The following is a 14,429-nucleotide window of genomic DNA, read 5'->3' as shown; positions in this document are numbered from 1 at the left end:
ACAGCAGTATGTTTACTGGGTCTTACTGCTGTTGCAGTTAAAACCACAGCCCGCTCTGTTGTGCTTTCCATCAGGGTCTCTTCTCCTGCACTGGACAGGTGTTCCCTGATTAATCCTAAGGGCTTTCCCCATAGTTTACAGCAGTCAGCTCGGAGGTGACCTGCCTTGTTACAATGGAAACACACTGGTCTCCGGGTCTCACCCCTGCTCTCAGCACCATCTTTTTTGGCCTGTGGGGAGCCCCCGATGTGTCCCGCTTTCCTCTCTCTCCCAGGACTCCTATTCCCCCTCCCACCCCTTATCCTTTTCGGGGTTGTGGGGGTGACTAGGGAAGGATTTTCCTTGGGGTACAAACTCATAAATGAGCGCGAGCTCATCAGCCAGAACTGCGGCTTGCCTCGCTCTTTGAATTTTCTGTTCCACCACATGGGTTTTTATAGAAAGGGGAAGAGAGTTTTTAAATTCCTCGAGAAGAATCACCTCTCTAAGGTTTTCATGCATGGGCTGTACTTTAAGGGCCCTTAACCACTAGTCAAAAGCCAGCTGCTTATTTCTTTCAAACTCAAGGTAAGCTTGATCAGGTTGATTCTGGAGAGTTTGGAATTTCTGGCGGTATACTTCCGGTACTAGCTCATATGCTCCAACAATAGTATTTTTAATCAGTTCATAATTTAATGAACTTTCATCTGGCAACATTGAATAAACCTCATGGGCTTTTCCTTTTAGCTTGCTTTGTAGCAGTAGGGTCCAGCTCTTGGCCGACTATCTCAACTGTCTTGCAAGCTTTTCAAATGTGACAAAAATGCTTCCACATCTCCCTCGTTGAACTTTGGGATCAATTGGGAGAACTTTAAGAGCTCAGCACACGGCCCTGAGTTAAGTGTAGCTTCCTAACTGTCGCCCCCTAGCTAATTCAAGCAGCTTAACTCCCTTTTGTCATGCTCCTTCTGGAAAATTCTCTCTCTTTCTCTCCCTTTCCTTATCTTCCAATTCAAGTTTCCTCTGTTCCAATTGTATTTTGGTTAACATTACCCTGTCTGAGTCTTGACTCCAACCTATTTCTGACTCTTCAGGCTCGAAAGAAAAATGGTTGGTCACAAGACTTAGGAGTTCGGATTTCTTAGCTTTTGCATGGAAAGTAATCCCAAACTGCCCAGATACATTCCTCAAGTCTTCCATAGACAGGGCCTTTAACTTATCCTAAGTTTCTTCACCCTGGCTTGGAAAGTCCTGGCCTCGGATGTGGACATGTTAGCATTCCAGCCACACAAACCACAAGAAAACCTGTATTGAAGATTTAAAAAATTTTTTTAATCAATTTGGTTTCTCACTTACAATTTCTCGTTTATCTGTGGATTACAATGCCAGACTAGAGCCTCCAAATTTCTGTTACGAACAGGTAAGGAGGGAGTCTTAGGCTCCCCTTTTGCCCCTTCTCTGGTTTGACTGCAACAGGGTTTATCCTTGTTTAACACAGTGATTGAACTTATCATCTCAGTGAGCGCTTGCTCCTGTCCCTATAATATAATTGCAAATGAACCAATCAGACAGGTTTTCTTGAGATTCAACAAGAAAGATGTAAGTTTATTATCCTGAACACTCTAAACCAGTTAAAATTACTAAAATACGCTATGCCCACATTGACACAAGAGCCACACACAGACAGACACACACACACACACAAATAAATTACAGAGGGAAACAGAGTTGGGTGGTTGGAGTAGAGTCTGAAATAAATGGAATTTAAATACTGAAAGTCCCAGAGTCCTTAGTTGAAATTGTAGTCCTGAAGTCCTCGCTCGGCCTCGTGCACGGTTGTAGGTTTGCTTCTCAGTCTCCGGAAGGCAGAAGAAGGGCTTTAATCCTTGTCTCCTAGTTGCTGGCTATGCTGGTCTGTAGGTTGAGGCTTTACCAGCTGCAGCTGTGGCTTTTTTGGATCTTTACTGGATAGAGGGAGAGAGAAAGAGAGGGAAGTGTTCCCTAGATGGCTTTCAGTTACTGTCTGCTTTCTGACTGACAAAGCTTAGCCTCTCCAAAGCTGTACAGTAGTCATATGACATTACCAACCTCTTTGTTGGGTTAGGACAGAGTAGATAGAGAGAAACTATTCCCACTCATGAAAGGATTGAGAACGAGAGGGCACAGATTTAAAGTATTTGGCACGAGAAGCAAAAGTGACATGAGGAAAAACGTTTTCACACAGCAAGTGGTTAAGGTCTGGAATGCGCTGCCTGAGAACATAGTGGAGGCAGGTTCAATTGAAGCATTCAAAAGGGAATTAGACAGTTATATGAAAAGGAAGAATGTGCAGGGTTATGGGGAGAAGGCAGGGGAATGGAAATGAGGGAATTGCTCTTTCGGACACGATGGGCCGAATGGCCTCCTTCTGCACTGCAACAATTTTGTGATTCTGTGGGTAAGTGAGGCCCTTCTGGAAAATTCTTTGAGACTCAAGGTGCCACACCTTAAGCTGGAGGGGCTTGGCTCTTTCCAAGTCAATGGGTGCCGATGGCTCTTGATGACCGTGTTGACAAAGATATTTTGGGTAATTTAATCAGAGAGCACCCCATTTTTCTGGCTAGGTTGAATCAGTCATGTTGTCTCCCGTCTAATCCTTTGGTGTTTCAAATGCAAATTGTCGTGGCTATCTTGGCTGCCAGGTTACCCGTTTTCAAATAAGTTATTTGTAAGAGCAAAAGTCTCAGACAAAGTTCCAATCGATGAAATTAATATTTCCCATTTCCCATGTGGGTTTTCATAACACTATTAAAACATTTTGCAAAAGAATGGCCCATGTCTCTCGTGGCCGAACTAACCTTGTAGCAACTTTCTCAAATGAGATTTTTAAAATTCTTACAGCCACTTCTCTTTTAAGTTCAAATTTTTGCTTTTCTTTTTCCAATTCAAGTTGTTTCATTTGCAACTGAATCCTAGCTAATTCAATCTGTGTTTTATCTGGGTCAACCTTTTCCTCTTCAAATTGTGAATGTTGTGCGAAAGTTTCCACTATTTTTGCTTTTTAGTCCCTGCTTTTAACTCTACCTTCAGCTCTTCCACCGTCAATTTCACCTTTGTTGATTGTTGCAAAACATTCAGGAATAAATCTTCCCATCCCAGAAATGTCTTAGCAATTGGCAAATAAATTCTGCTTCTCAATAAATAAAGTAAAAGTCACCGTGAAAACTTGTTCACTTAAACTTTTGCAAATCCCAGCATGCCCGTCTCAGCCTCTGGATCTGAAATCCTACCAAGAGCCCCTAATTTGTTACAATCTCATGAGGGATCATTAACGTTTAAAAAGAGAAAGTCAATGTCCCAGTTATTTCTGAAAGAATTACATCACAAAATCTCACATTTTAAGCAAAAACTTTACCGTGCAAAAGTGAAACAAAGCAAAACACTGCTAACTTAACACTACAATTTAGAAACACATATTTTAAATTTAAAATATTAACAGAACATGAAGATGAATACTTTAAACTCTAAATTTCAACAGAACACCCTCATTGACTGTTACTTCCACCAAAGAATTCCCCCTATATGGTACAGGATCTTGGCGGTTTGTTCACTTCGCCTAGGACAAATCCAAAGTGTACTGCAGCTCTTAGGAATTCACTATGATTTTGTTAATTTCTCAGCTGTCTTCCAAGGTACGAGATCACCTCCTGAATCTGGACTTCCCAGCTTGAGCATGGGCCTGCCTCAAACAGAAACACCTCTGGTTCATTATCCTTGGTGTCACAGATAATTGCAAGAATGTCTGCCATGGAGAAGTGGCAGCATCTTTGGAACTTCAAGCCCAGATCTCAAATGAGTCCTTACAGGTCATGACTACAGACTTTGAATGTCAGTTTGTTTGCTGCCTTAATAAGGATGACAAAGACCTTATCTGTGACCAATGTGTCACTGATCTCCACCAAGCTGATCTGCATCAGAATGATAGCAGTGAAGTGGCATTGGCCCAGGAGAATGATAAAAGGAGATCTGGAAGTGGGAACTCCACTCAAAGCACTTCCATTTGTCACCTTGTCCCTCATCAGCCCCTCACAGTGAGTACCCAATATGCTGCCTAATCTTCCAGTGGCTGACTCTGCCTCGGTACAGATACAGATGGAGCAGTCTTTGGCAGGGCCTACAAGAGCTCCAAATCTCAGAGGGTATAGATGAAAAGGATCTCAACAATCGGAGCAGGAATCTGAGCATCCTGCCTCTTCCTCTGCTGAAGCCACAACGGAAGCACCACGTAGAAGCAGTAGGAAGTGTAAGTTAAGGCTATTGAAATTCACCAATGGTGTGCACATGGGTGTTTGATAAAATGGTGTGTTGTTAAGTTTCCTTTTTTATAGCCTCACATAAAATTTATTGATGAGCACCACTTCCACGACGTTCTCATTATTGCAAGTGTCAACTTGCCCTTTGACTTGTTTCATGACGAATGTCAATTTGGGTTCTGCCAGGGCCACTCAGCTCCTGACCTCATTACAGCCTTGGTCCAAACTTGGAAAAAAGAACTGAACTCCAAAGGTGAGGTGAGAGTGACTGTCCTTGACATCAAGGCAGCATTTGACCAAGTATGGCATCAAGTAGCCCTAGCAAACCTGGAGTCAATGGAAATCAGGGGGGAAACTCTCCACTGGTTGGAGTCATACCTAGAAAAAAGGAAGATGGTTGTGGTTGTTGGAGGTCAATCATCTTAGTCCCAGAACATCACTGTAGGAGTTCTTCGGGGTAGTGTCCTAGGCTGAATCATCTTCAACTGCTTCATCAATGACCTTCCTTCCATCATAAGGTCAGAAGTGGGGATGTCCACTGATGATTGCACAATGTTCAGCACCAGTCATAACGTTTCAGATACTGAGGCAGTCCGTGCCAAGATGCAGCAAAACCTGGACAATATCCAAGCTTGGGCTGGTAAGTGGCAAGTAACATTCACACCACACAAGTGCCAGGCAATGACCATCACCAACAAGAGAGAATCTAACCATTTCCCCTTGACATTTAATGGCATTACCATGGCTGAATCCCCCACTATCAACATCCCAGGGGTTACAGTTGACCAGAAACTAAACTGGACCAACCACCTAAATGCTGTCTCTACAAAAGCAGGTCAGAGGCTTGGAATTCTGCAGCGAGTAATTCACCTCCTGACTCCCAAAGCCTGTCCACCAGCTGCAAGGCACAAGTCAGGAGTGTGATGGAATACTCTCCACTTGCCTGGATGGGTGCAGCTCCAACAACACTCAAGAAGCTCGACGCAATCCAAGACAAAGCAGCCCGCTTGATTGACACCCCATCCACCACCTTAACCATTCACTCCCTTCACCACTGACGCACAGTGGCAGCACTTCCATTTACAATCTACAAGATGCACTGCAGCAACTCACCAAGGCTCCTCCTATAGAAAAAAGGCTGCAGTCTGCTATTAGAGTATATAATGACAATGTTCCATTACATTGCTATAGTTTATTCAGTGACTTTTAATAGACACATTCACTTTAATACAGAAGTTAAGCTGCATATAAGAAACAAATCTGGATGTACTGCAGAAATATTAATATAAAAAGCATTAAACATTACAATTAAACATCGAATTCTCCTAATATGCGATGGAAGGTTGTTGCAAAATGAAGAAAACTGTAAATGTCAGTATATTTGAAAGTACATTAGGCACACGGTACACATTTATAACATCTAATGTGTACATTATAAATAAGTACACCATCCAAACACGTGACCTTTACCACCTAGAAGGAAGGGCAGCAGATGCATGGGAGCACCACCACCTGCAAGTTCCCCTCCAAGTCTCACACCATCCTGTCTTGGCACTATATCACCCTTCCTTCACTGTTGCTGGGTCAAAATCCTGGAACTCCCTTCCTAACAGCGCTGTTGGTCTACCTATACCCCAAGTACTGCAGGGGTTCAAGAAGGCAGCTCACCACCACCTTCGCAACAGTGGTTAAGGATGGGCATAAATGCTGGTCTAGCCAGCGATGCCTACATCCCACAAACGAATAAAAAAACATGACGGGATCCATTGGGCTGATGACCAATGGGTGTATGTGTGTTTGAAGGACTGTATTGTGCAAAGGTTAAGGGTGTGTGGTGATGGGCAGCGGTGGTGATGGTGATGGCTTTCATTTGTTATTTGTTCCAGTTGAAATAATTAACCAAACCTTCAAATTATGAGGATATCCTTCGCATCCCAGGCAGCAATGTGCATCAAGTGATGGGTGCCCCATCACCATAATCCTCCTCTTCTTCAATGTTCTTCTCATCAGAAGATGACTGCTGTGCATTTTGGTCCATCGTCAGTCCTCTTTGCTGTACTATGTTATGCAGGATGCAACAGACCACTATAATGCTGGTCATCCTCGCTGGTGAGTACTGAAGGGCACCTCCAGACCTATCTAGGAGCCTGAAGCGCATCTTCAAATTCCTCATTGGCACACCTGGTGGTCATATGGCTCTCACTGTAGCAATCCTGTGTCTCGTTGGGGTTCCTCACAGGTGTCATTAGTTAAGTTCGAAGTGGGTATCCCCTGTCTCCTGTCAGCCAGCCTTAGGTCTGCTTCCTGGAGTGAAAACACTGCAATGTTGGACTGTCAGACTGTGAATGCCTCATGACAGCTCCCGGGAATTTGGTGCACACCTGCAAGGTCCTCCTCTTGTGGTTGCACGCCAGCTGTGGATTTATGGAATAAAATCTCTTGTCGTTGATAAAAACTCCGGTTTAATGTGGTGGTCCTCAAATTGCGACATGTGTGTAATCAATGGCACCTTGTACCTGTGGGAATCCGGCCAGAGAGGCAAATATAAGTGCCTGCTCTTTCTGTCTATCGTCATCACAGGGGAAGTTTACAGAAATCAGAGCCCTTGACCTTTCCTTTTCATCCTTGACCTGCCGTATACATTTGTGGGAAGTCGACTGAAAAACCCTCGCGATGTCTTTGGTGGCACACTGGAATGGAGCCAGATGCAAAGAAATTGAGGACAGTAGTGATTTTGACAGTGACAGACATTACAGGTCACTAGGTCCAATAGGGAGCTGCTTTTCTTGAGAAAGGTTGCAGATGTCAACAACACCTGCATGTTAATCTGAAACTGCGGAATTCCTCTTCACATAGGTCAAGGAAGCTGAGCCTCTGGTGGAAAACCCTCTCATGTAGGTAGTGTCGGCGATGTCAGCCCCTCTGATGGTCTCCTCTTGTTCTGCATCTCTCTCCCGTGCATGACGTCGTAATATCCCATCCAATTTTACTGATGGCACCAAAGATGGAAGGCGGAGTTCGGATGGCAACATGACAGGCAGGTTTAGATAGTTGAGGCCAATTGAAAGTGATTTTATGATCGGGTTTAAACTTTATAAACGGCGCACAGGTTTCACAGGGCTTCATCGGCACGCTTCCTTTAGGGAGATGACATGGAGGCAGGAGATCATGGCTGCCTGCTAAGAGAGGCCATCGGGAGAGCAACCATTGACTGCCAGGCAGGGTGGCAAAGGGAAGGCAGTGCACAATGTGTGAGCAGTGAGGACAAGGGTCTTTCAGCTGCTGTGGGGGGCATTGCAAGGGGACAATGGGCACGTGCCACCAAGTGAGGGCAAGAAGTGGGAGGGCTGCTGGGAGTGCAGGAGTAGCATTTAGGGAGATGCTACCTATCATGGGCCTCATTCATCTCGGCTTTGGGGACCCCATGGAGGAGGAGGTGTAGCAGAGCAGAAGAGAGGTCTAGGCACCTGCGGCGGCACCACAACAAACTGTGAGCCCACAGGAGGGTCAGCAGTGGCCTCCAAATAGTGGAGAAGGGCACAGAGGGAAGCCCAACAGCCTCCTCTATGCAGAAGGAGGTACCCTCCAGAGAGGGTCTACAGGTCGAGGCTTGACTACCTGCAGATAGCTGAGAGGCAGTGTCAATGAAGACTCCACCACTCCTGGGAGGCAGCCACTGACCTGTGTGCTATGATGTGCCCCAGGGGATATTTTGAGAATCCAATGTCAGTGGTGCTGAAGGTCATCGGGGTGCTGAACTTCTAAGCCTCTGGATCATTCCAGGGATCCACTAGAGACATATGTGGGATCTCACAGTCACCAGCCCATCAGTTCATCAAGGAGGTCTTTTTCAGGAGGGCCAGAGACTATGTCCACTTCCACATGGATCCCAACTCTCTAGCTGAGAGGGCCAGCAGGTTCGGGTCCGTTCCTGGATTCCTCCAGTTGCAGGATGTCACTGACTGCACACATGTGGCAATCAAGGCTCCTGAACACCAGCCAGTGGCCTTCACCAACAGGAAGGATTTCCACTCCCTCAATGTACAATACGTCTGCAACAACCATAAATGGATCCTGCAGGTCTCTGCACACCTCCCAGGGATTTACCACAATGCCTTCATTTTGAGGCAGTCCCAGCACAGTGGTGCAGTGGTTAGCACTGCAGCCTCACAGCTCCAGCGACCGGGGTTCAATTCTGGGTACTGCCTGTGCGGAGTTTGCAAGTTCTCCCTGTGACTGTGTGGGTTTTCGCTGGGTGCTCCGGTTTCCTCCCACATGCCAAAGACTTGCAGGTGGGTAGGTAAATTGGCCATTATAAATTGCCCCTAGTATAGGTGGGTGGTAGGGGAATTGAGGGAAGGTGGGGATGTGGTAGGAATATGGGATTAATGTAGGATTAGTATAAACGTGGTTGATGGTCGGCACAGACTTGGTGGGCCGAAGGGCCTGTTTCAGTTCTGTATCTCTAAATAAAAAACCTTCCGACCTCCCTCCCACCTTCAGGGATGGATCCTTGGAGACAAAGGCTACCCGCAGAAGACGTGGCTACTGATGCCTGGTGAGGCACCCACACCTGCCACAGGACAATGCAGACAACCATAGAGCAGGCCATCGGTCTGCTCAAGATGAGATTCAGGTGCCTAGATTAGTCTGGTGGAGCCCTTCAGTATGCCCCGGCGAGGGCCTTACGTACCGTGCTGGTCTACTGTGCAATGCACAACTTAGCGTTGCAGATGGGGGAGCTGACAAGCAACAAGGATAGCAAGGAACGTACTGCATCTTCGGACAATAACGATGTGGAGGGGGAAGATGGGCAAGCAATGCCAGATGAAGGACACCACAGACAACACAAGATTAGCCATGAGATATGTACATATGTTTTTGCACTGGAGTGCTGACTTGGGGCTGCATTAGAGTGCTAAAGTGGGAGTTTTGTGACTGAGGGAGTTCGGTGAGGAGGGAGCGAGGAGCTCCTTTCATTTCCTACCTGTCCTCAAAGAGCGTGAGGGGAGCCGAGATTTTCCAAAGAACACAGCTGACTGGTGAGTAAGTCTTGGTGGGTATTTTTCAAACTGGATTGAATTGTAAGTCATTGTTTTAGCAAGACTTAGTTTGATTTATTTTTTTATGATAATAGTCTTCTAAAGTTTTAAATTTAAAGGGTTTAATCATGGCAGGAGAGCTTAAAGCCTTGGTTTTCTCCTCTTGCTGTATGTGGGAATCCGGGAACATTTTCAGTCCCGGGACCAGCATGTGTGCAGGAAGTGTGTCCAGCTGCAGCTCTGGAAGCTCAGGTTTCAGAGCTGGAACGGAGGCTGGAAACACTGTGAGGCATCTACGAGTCTGAGAGCATCGTGGCTAGCACGTTTAGAGAGGTGGTCATACCGCAGCTGAAGGGACTTGAGGAAGGAAGGGAATGGGTGACCACCAGGCAGTCCAAGAGAAACAGGCAGGTAGTTCAGGAGTCCCCTGGGGTCCCGCTTGCAAATCGGTATTCCATTTTGGAGGCTGATGAGGCTGGTTCCTCCAGGGAGTGCGGACAGAGCCAAGCTTCTGGCACAACAAACAGCCTGTCTGCACAGGAAGGGGGAAAGAGAGGAAGAGCAATAGTAATAGGGAATTCTATAGTCAGGGGAACAGATAGGCGCGACTGTGGCCGTCAACGTGACTCCAGGATGGTGTGTTGCCTCCCTGGTGCCAAGGTCTGGGATGTCACTGAACAGCTGCAGGGCATCCTGAAGAGGGAGGGTAATAAGGCAGAGGTCATGGTAAATGTTGGTACCAATGATATAGGTAGAAAGAGGAATGAGGTCTTGCATCAAGAATTCAGGGAGTTAGGCAGTAGACTAAAAAGCAGGACCTGTCGGGTTGTAATCTCTGGATTACTCCCAGTGCCACGTGCTAGCGAGTATAGAAGTAGGATAATAGCACAGATGAATGCGTGGCTTAAGAGTTGGTGCAGGAGGGAGGGTTTTAGATTCCTGGACCACTGGGACCATTTCTGGGGAAGGTGGGACCTGTACAAGCGGGATGGCCTGCATCTGAACCAGAGGGGGACGAACATCCTTGCTGGCGGGTTTGCTAGTGCTGTTGGGAGGAGTTTAAACTAATTTGGCAGGGGGAGGGGACGCAGACTCCGAGCAGAATAGGGACACAGCTAAACACAGGAAAGCAAACAAGTCAGAGGGAATACAGCGGAAGTAAGTTTCAAGGGAGTAAGACCAGGATGGATGACCTCTACTTTAATGCCAGGAGTAAAACAGGTAAAACGGATGAGTTAAGGGCAATGATTGACACGTGGAATTGTGATATAGTAGCCATCATGGAGACATGGTTGAGGGAGGGGCAGGATTGGCAGCTCAATATCCCGGGATATAGAATCTTCAGATCAGACAGAGGAGGGGGTAGAAGAGGAGGGGGCATTGAAATATTAGTTAAGGAGTCAGTTACTGCAGTAAGGAGAGATGATATGTTTTAGTTTTAGTTTTTAGTTTTAGTTTTAGAGATACAGCACTGAAACAGGCCCTTCGGCCCACCGAGTCTGTGCCGACCATCAACCACCCATTTATACTAATCCTACACTACTTCCATATTCCTACCACATCCCCACCTGTCCCTATATTTCCCTACCACCTACCTATACTAATGGCAATTTATAATGGCCAATTAACCTATCAACCAGCAAGTCTTTGGCATGTGGGAGGAAACCGGAGCACCCGGAGGAAACCCACGCAGACACAGGGAGAACTTGCAAACTCCACACAGGCAGTACCCAGAATTGAACCCTGGTCGCTGGAGCTGTGAGGCTGCGGTGCTAACCACTGCGCCACTGTGCCGCCCCATCTTGGAGGGGGCATCAAATGAAGCTTTATGGGTAGAGTTTAAGAATAAAAAAGGGACAGCCACATTGCTAGGTGCTTATTATAGACCCCCAGATAGTCAGCGGGAAATTGAGGAGAAAATATGTCCGCAATTCGCAGAGGTGTGTAAAAATAATAATAGGGTAATTATATTAGGTGATTTCAACTTTCCTAACATTAATTGGGATAGTCATCGTGTTAAGGGCTTAGATGGAGTGGAGTTCTTAAAATATATGCAGGAGAACTTTTTAGCTCAATATGTAGAGGATCCAACAAGGGAGGGTGCAGTGCTGGACCTAATTCTGGGGAATGAAGCCGGACAGGTGGTTGATGTGTTGGTGGGGGTGCATTTTGGTGATAGCGACCACAACATGGTACAATTTAAGCTTGTTATGGAGAAAGAAATAGACAAGTTGCAAAAAAAGGTTTTGGATTGGGGGAGAGCGAATTTTAGTAAAATAAGGCAGGATCTGGCCAAGGTAGACTGGAAAGAGTTACTTGTCGAGAAATCTACAGAAGAGCAGTGGGGGGCATTCAAAAAGGAAATGGGGAGGGTACAGGCCCAACATGTTCCCTCTAGGGTAATAGGTAGGAGCAACAAGCCCAGAGAACCATGGATGACCAGAATCATTCAGGGTATGATGAGAAGGAAAAGAGAGGCTTTTAGCAAATACAAGGAGAGCAAATCAATGGAAGCATTAGTGGAGTACAGAAAGTGTAGGATGGAGCTTAAGAAAGCAATTAGGAGAGCAAAGAGGGGATATGAGAAAGCTCTGGCTGGTAAAAGTATGGAAAATCCCAAGATATTCTATAAGTATATCAATGGGAAGAGGATAACCAGGGAAAGAGTAGGACCCATTAGGGACCAAGGGGGAAATCTGTGGGTGGAGCCAGATGACATTGGTAGGGTGTTGAACGAATACTTCACATCTGTCTTTACCCAAGAGAATGAGGATATAAATATGGAACTCAGAGACAGAGACTGTGAAGTTCTTGAGCAAATTGTCATAGGGAGTGACAAGGTATTGGAGGTTTTGGCAGGCTTAAAAGTGGACAAATCTCCAGGTCTGGACGATTTGTGTCCCAGGATGCTGTGGGAGGCGAGGGTGGAAATTGCAGGGGCTCTGACCCAAATTTTTAATTCCTCTTTGGCCATGGGGGAGGTGCCAGAGGACTGGAGAACAGCTAATGTGGTCCCACTATTTAAGAAAGGTTGTAGAGATAAGCCAGGGAACTACAGACCAGTGAGTCTCACATCAGTGGCTGGGAAACTATTGGAGAAAGTTCTGAAGGAGAGACTCTATTTCCACTTGGACAGGCAAAATTTGATTAGGAATAGTCAGCATGGCTTTGTCAGAGGGAGGTCTTGCCTAACAAATTTGAATGAATTTTTTGAGCATGTGACCAGGTGTGTAGATGAGGGTAGTGCAGTTGATGTAGTTTACATGGATTTCAGCAAAGCCTTTGACAAGGTCCCACATGGGAGACTTATCAAGAAAGCAAATGCACATGGGATACAGGGTAACTTGATAAGGTGGATTCAAAATTGGCTTAGCTGCAGGAGACAGAGTGTGATGACAGATGGCTGTTTTAGTGACTGGAAGCCAGTGTCCAGTGGCGTACCACAGGGATCTATGCTGGGTCCCCTGTTGTTTGTCATTTATATGAACGACATAGATGACTATGTGGGGGGTAGGATCAGTAAGTTCACAGATGACACAAAGATTGGCCGAGTGGTTAACAGTGAGGTGGAGTGTCTTCGGTTACAGGAAGATATTGACGGGATGGTCAAATGGGCAGAAAAGTGGCAGATGGAATTTAACCCTGAAAAGTGTGAGGTGATACACTTTGGAGGAGTAATGTGACACGGAAGTATTCAATGAATGGCCTGACACTGGGAAGTTCTGAGGAACAAAAGGACTTTGGCGTGTTTGTCCATAGATCTCTGAAGGCAGAAGGGCAGGTTAATAGGCTGATGAAAAAGGCATATGGGACACTTGCCTTTATCAATCGAGGCATAGATTACAAAAGCAGGGAGTTGGAGTTGTATAGAACTTTGGTAAGGCCACAGCTGAAGTACTGTGTGCAATTCTGGTTGCCACATTATAGGAAGGATGTGATTGCACTGGAGGGGGTGCAGAGGCGATTCACCAGGATGTTGCCTGGGATGGAACATTTAAGCTATGAAGAGAGGTTGGATAGGCTTGGGTTGTTTTCGCTGGAGCAGAGAAGACTGAGGGGTGACCTGATCGAGGTGTACAAGATTATGAGGGGCATGGAAAGGGTGGATAGGGAGCAGCTGTTCCTCTTAGTTGAAGGGTCAGTTACGAGGGGACACAAGTTTAAGGTGAGGGGCAGGAGGTTTAAGGGGGATTTGAGGAAGAACGTTTTTACCCAGAGGGTGGTGACAGTCTAGAATGCACTGCCTGGGAGGGTGGTGGAGGCGGGTTGCCTCACATCCTATCAAAAGTACCTGGATGAGCACTTGGCACGTCATAACATTCAAGGCTATGGGCCAAGTGCTGGCAAATGGGATTAGATAGACAGGTCCGGTGTCTTTAATGCATCGGTGCAGACTCGATGGGCTGAAGGGCCTCTTCTGCACTTTTTTATTCTGTGATTCTGTGACACAACGGAGGCTCACGATGCCCTCATACATTTGCGTTTGCTTTGATCCTTACCTCTATAAAACATTGGTTTGGCCTCAACTGGAGCACTGCGTCCAATTCTGAGCACTACACTTTAAGAAGAACATGAAAGCTTTAAGAGAGGGTGCAAAAAAGATTTATGAGAATGGTTCTAGAGATGAGAGACTTCAGTTACATGGATAGATTGGAGAAGCTGGGGTTGTTCTCCTTATAAAAGAGAAGGTTGACAGGAGATTTGATAGTGTTCAAAATCATGAGGGGTCTGAATGGAATAGATTGAGAAACTGTTGCTTTTCACGGAAGAGTCAAGAAATGGAGGACATTGATTTAAGGTGATGCAACAGTGAGATGAGGAAAATTGTTTCTATGCAGCGAGTGGTTCGGATCCGAAATACACTAACTGAGTGTTGTGGAGGCAGATACAATTGGGGCTTTCAAAAGGGGATCAGATAAGCACCTGAAGAGAAAAAATTTGCAAGACTATGGGGAAAAGGCAGGGGAGTGTGACTAGCTGAGTTGCTCTTGTTGAGAACTGGCACAGACACGATGGGCCAAATGGCTTCCTTCTGTGCAATAACCATTCTATGATTCTAGGATGAGGTCAAGTCGGTTTTTCTCTTCGTGTTGGTTTTCTCACCAACTGCTGCAAG

The sequence above is a fragment of the Heterodontus francisci genome, chromosome 18 (assembly GCF_036365525.1).
Source record: "Heterodontus francisci isolate sHetFra1 chromosome 18, sHetFra1.hap1, whole genome shotgun sequence".
Classification (NCBI taxonomy): domain Eukaryota; kingdom Metazoa; phylum Chordata; class Chondrichthyes; order Heterodontiformes; family Heterodontidae; genus Heterodontus; species Heterodontus francisci.
Note: the sequence above shows the minus strand (reverse complement) of the source record.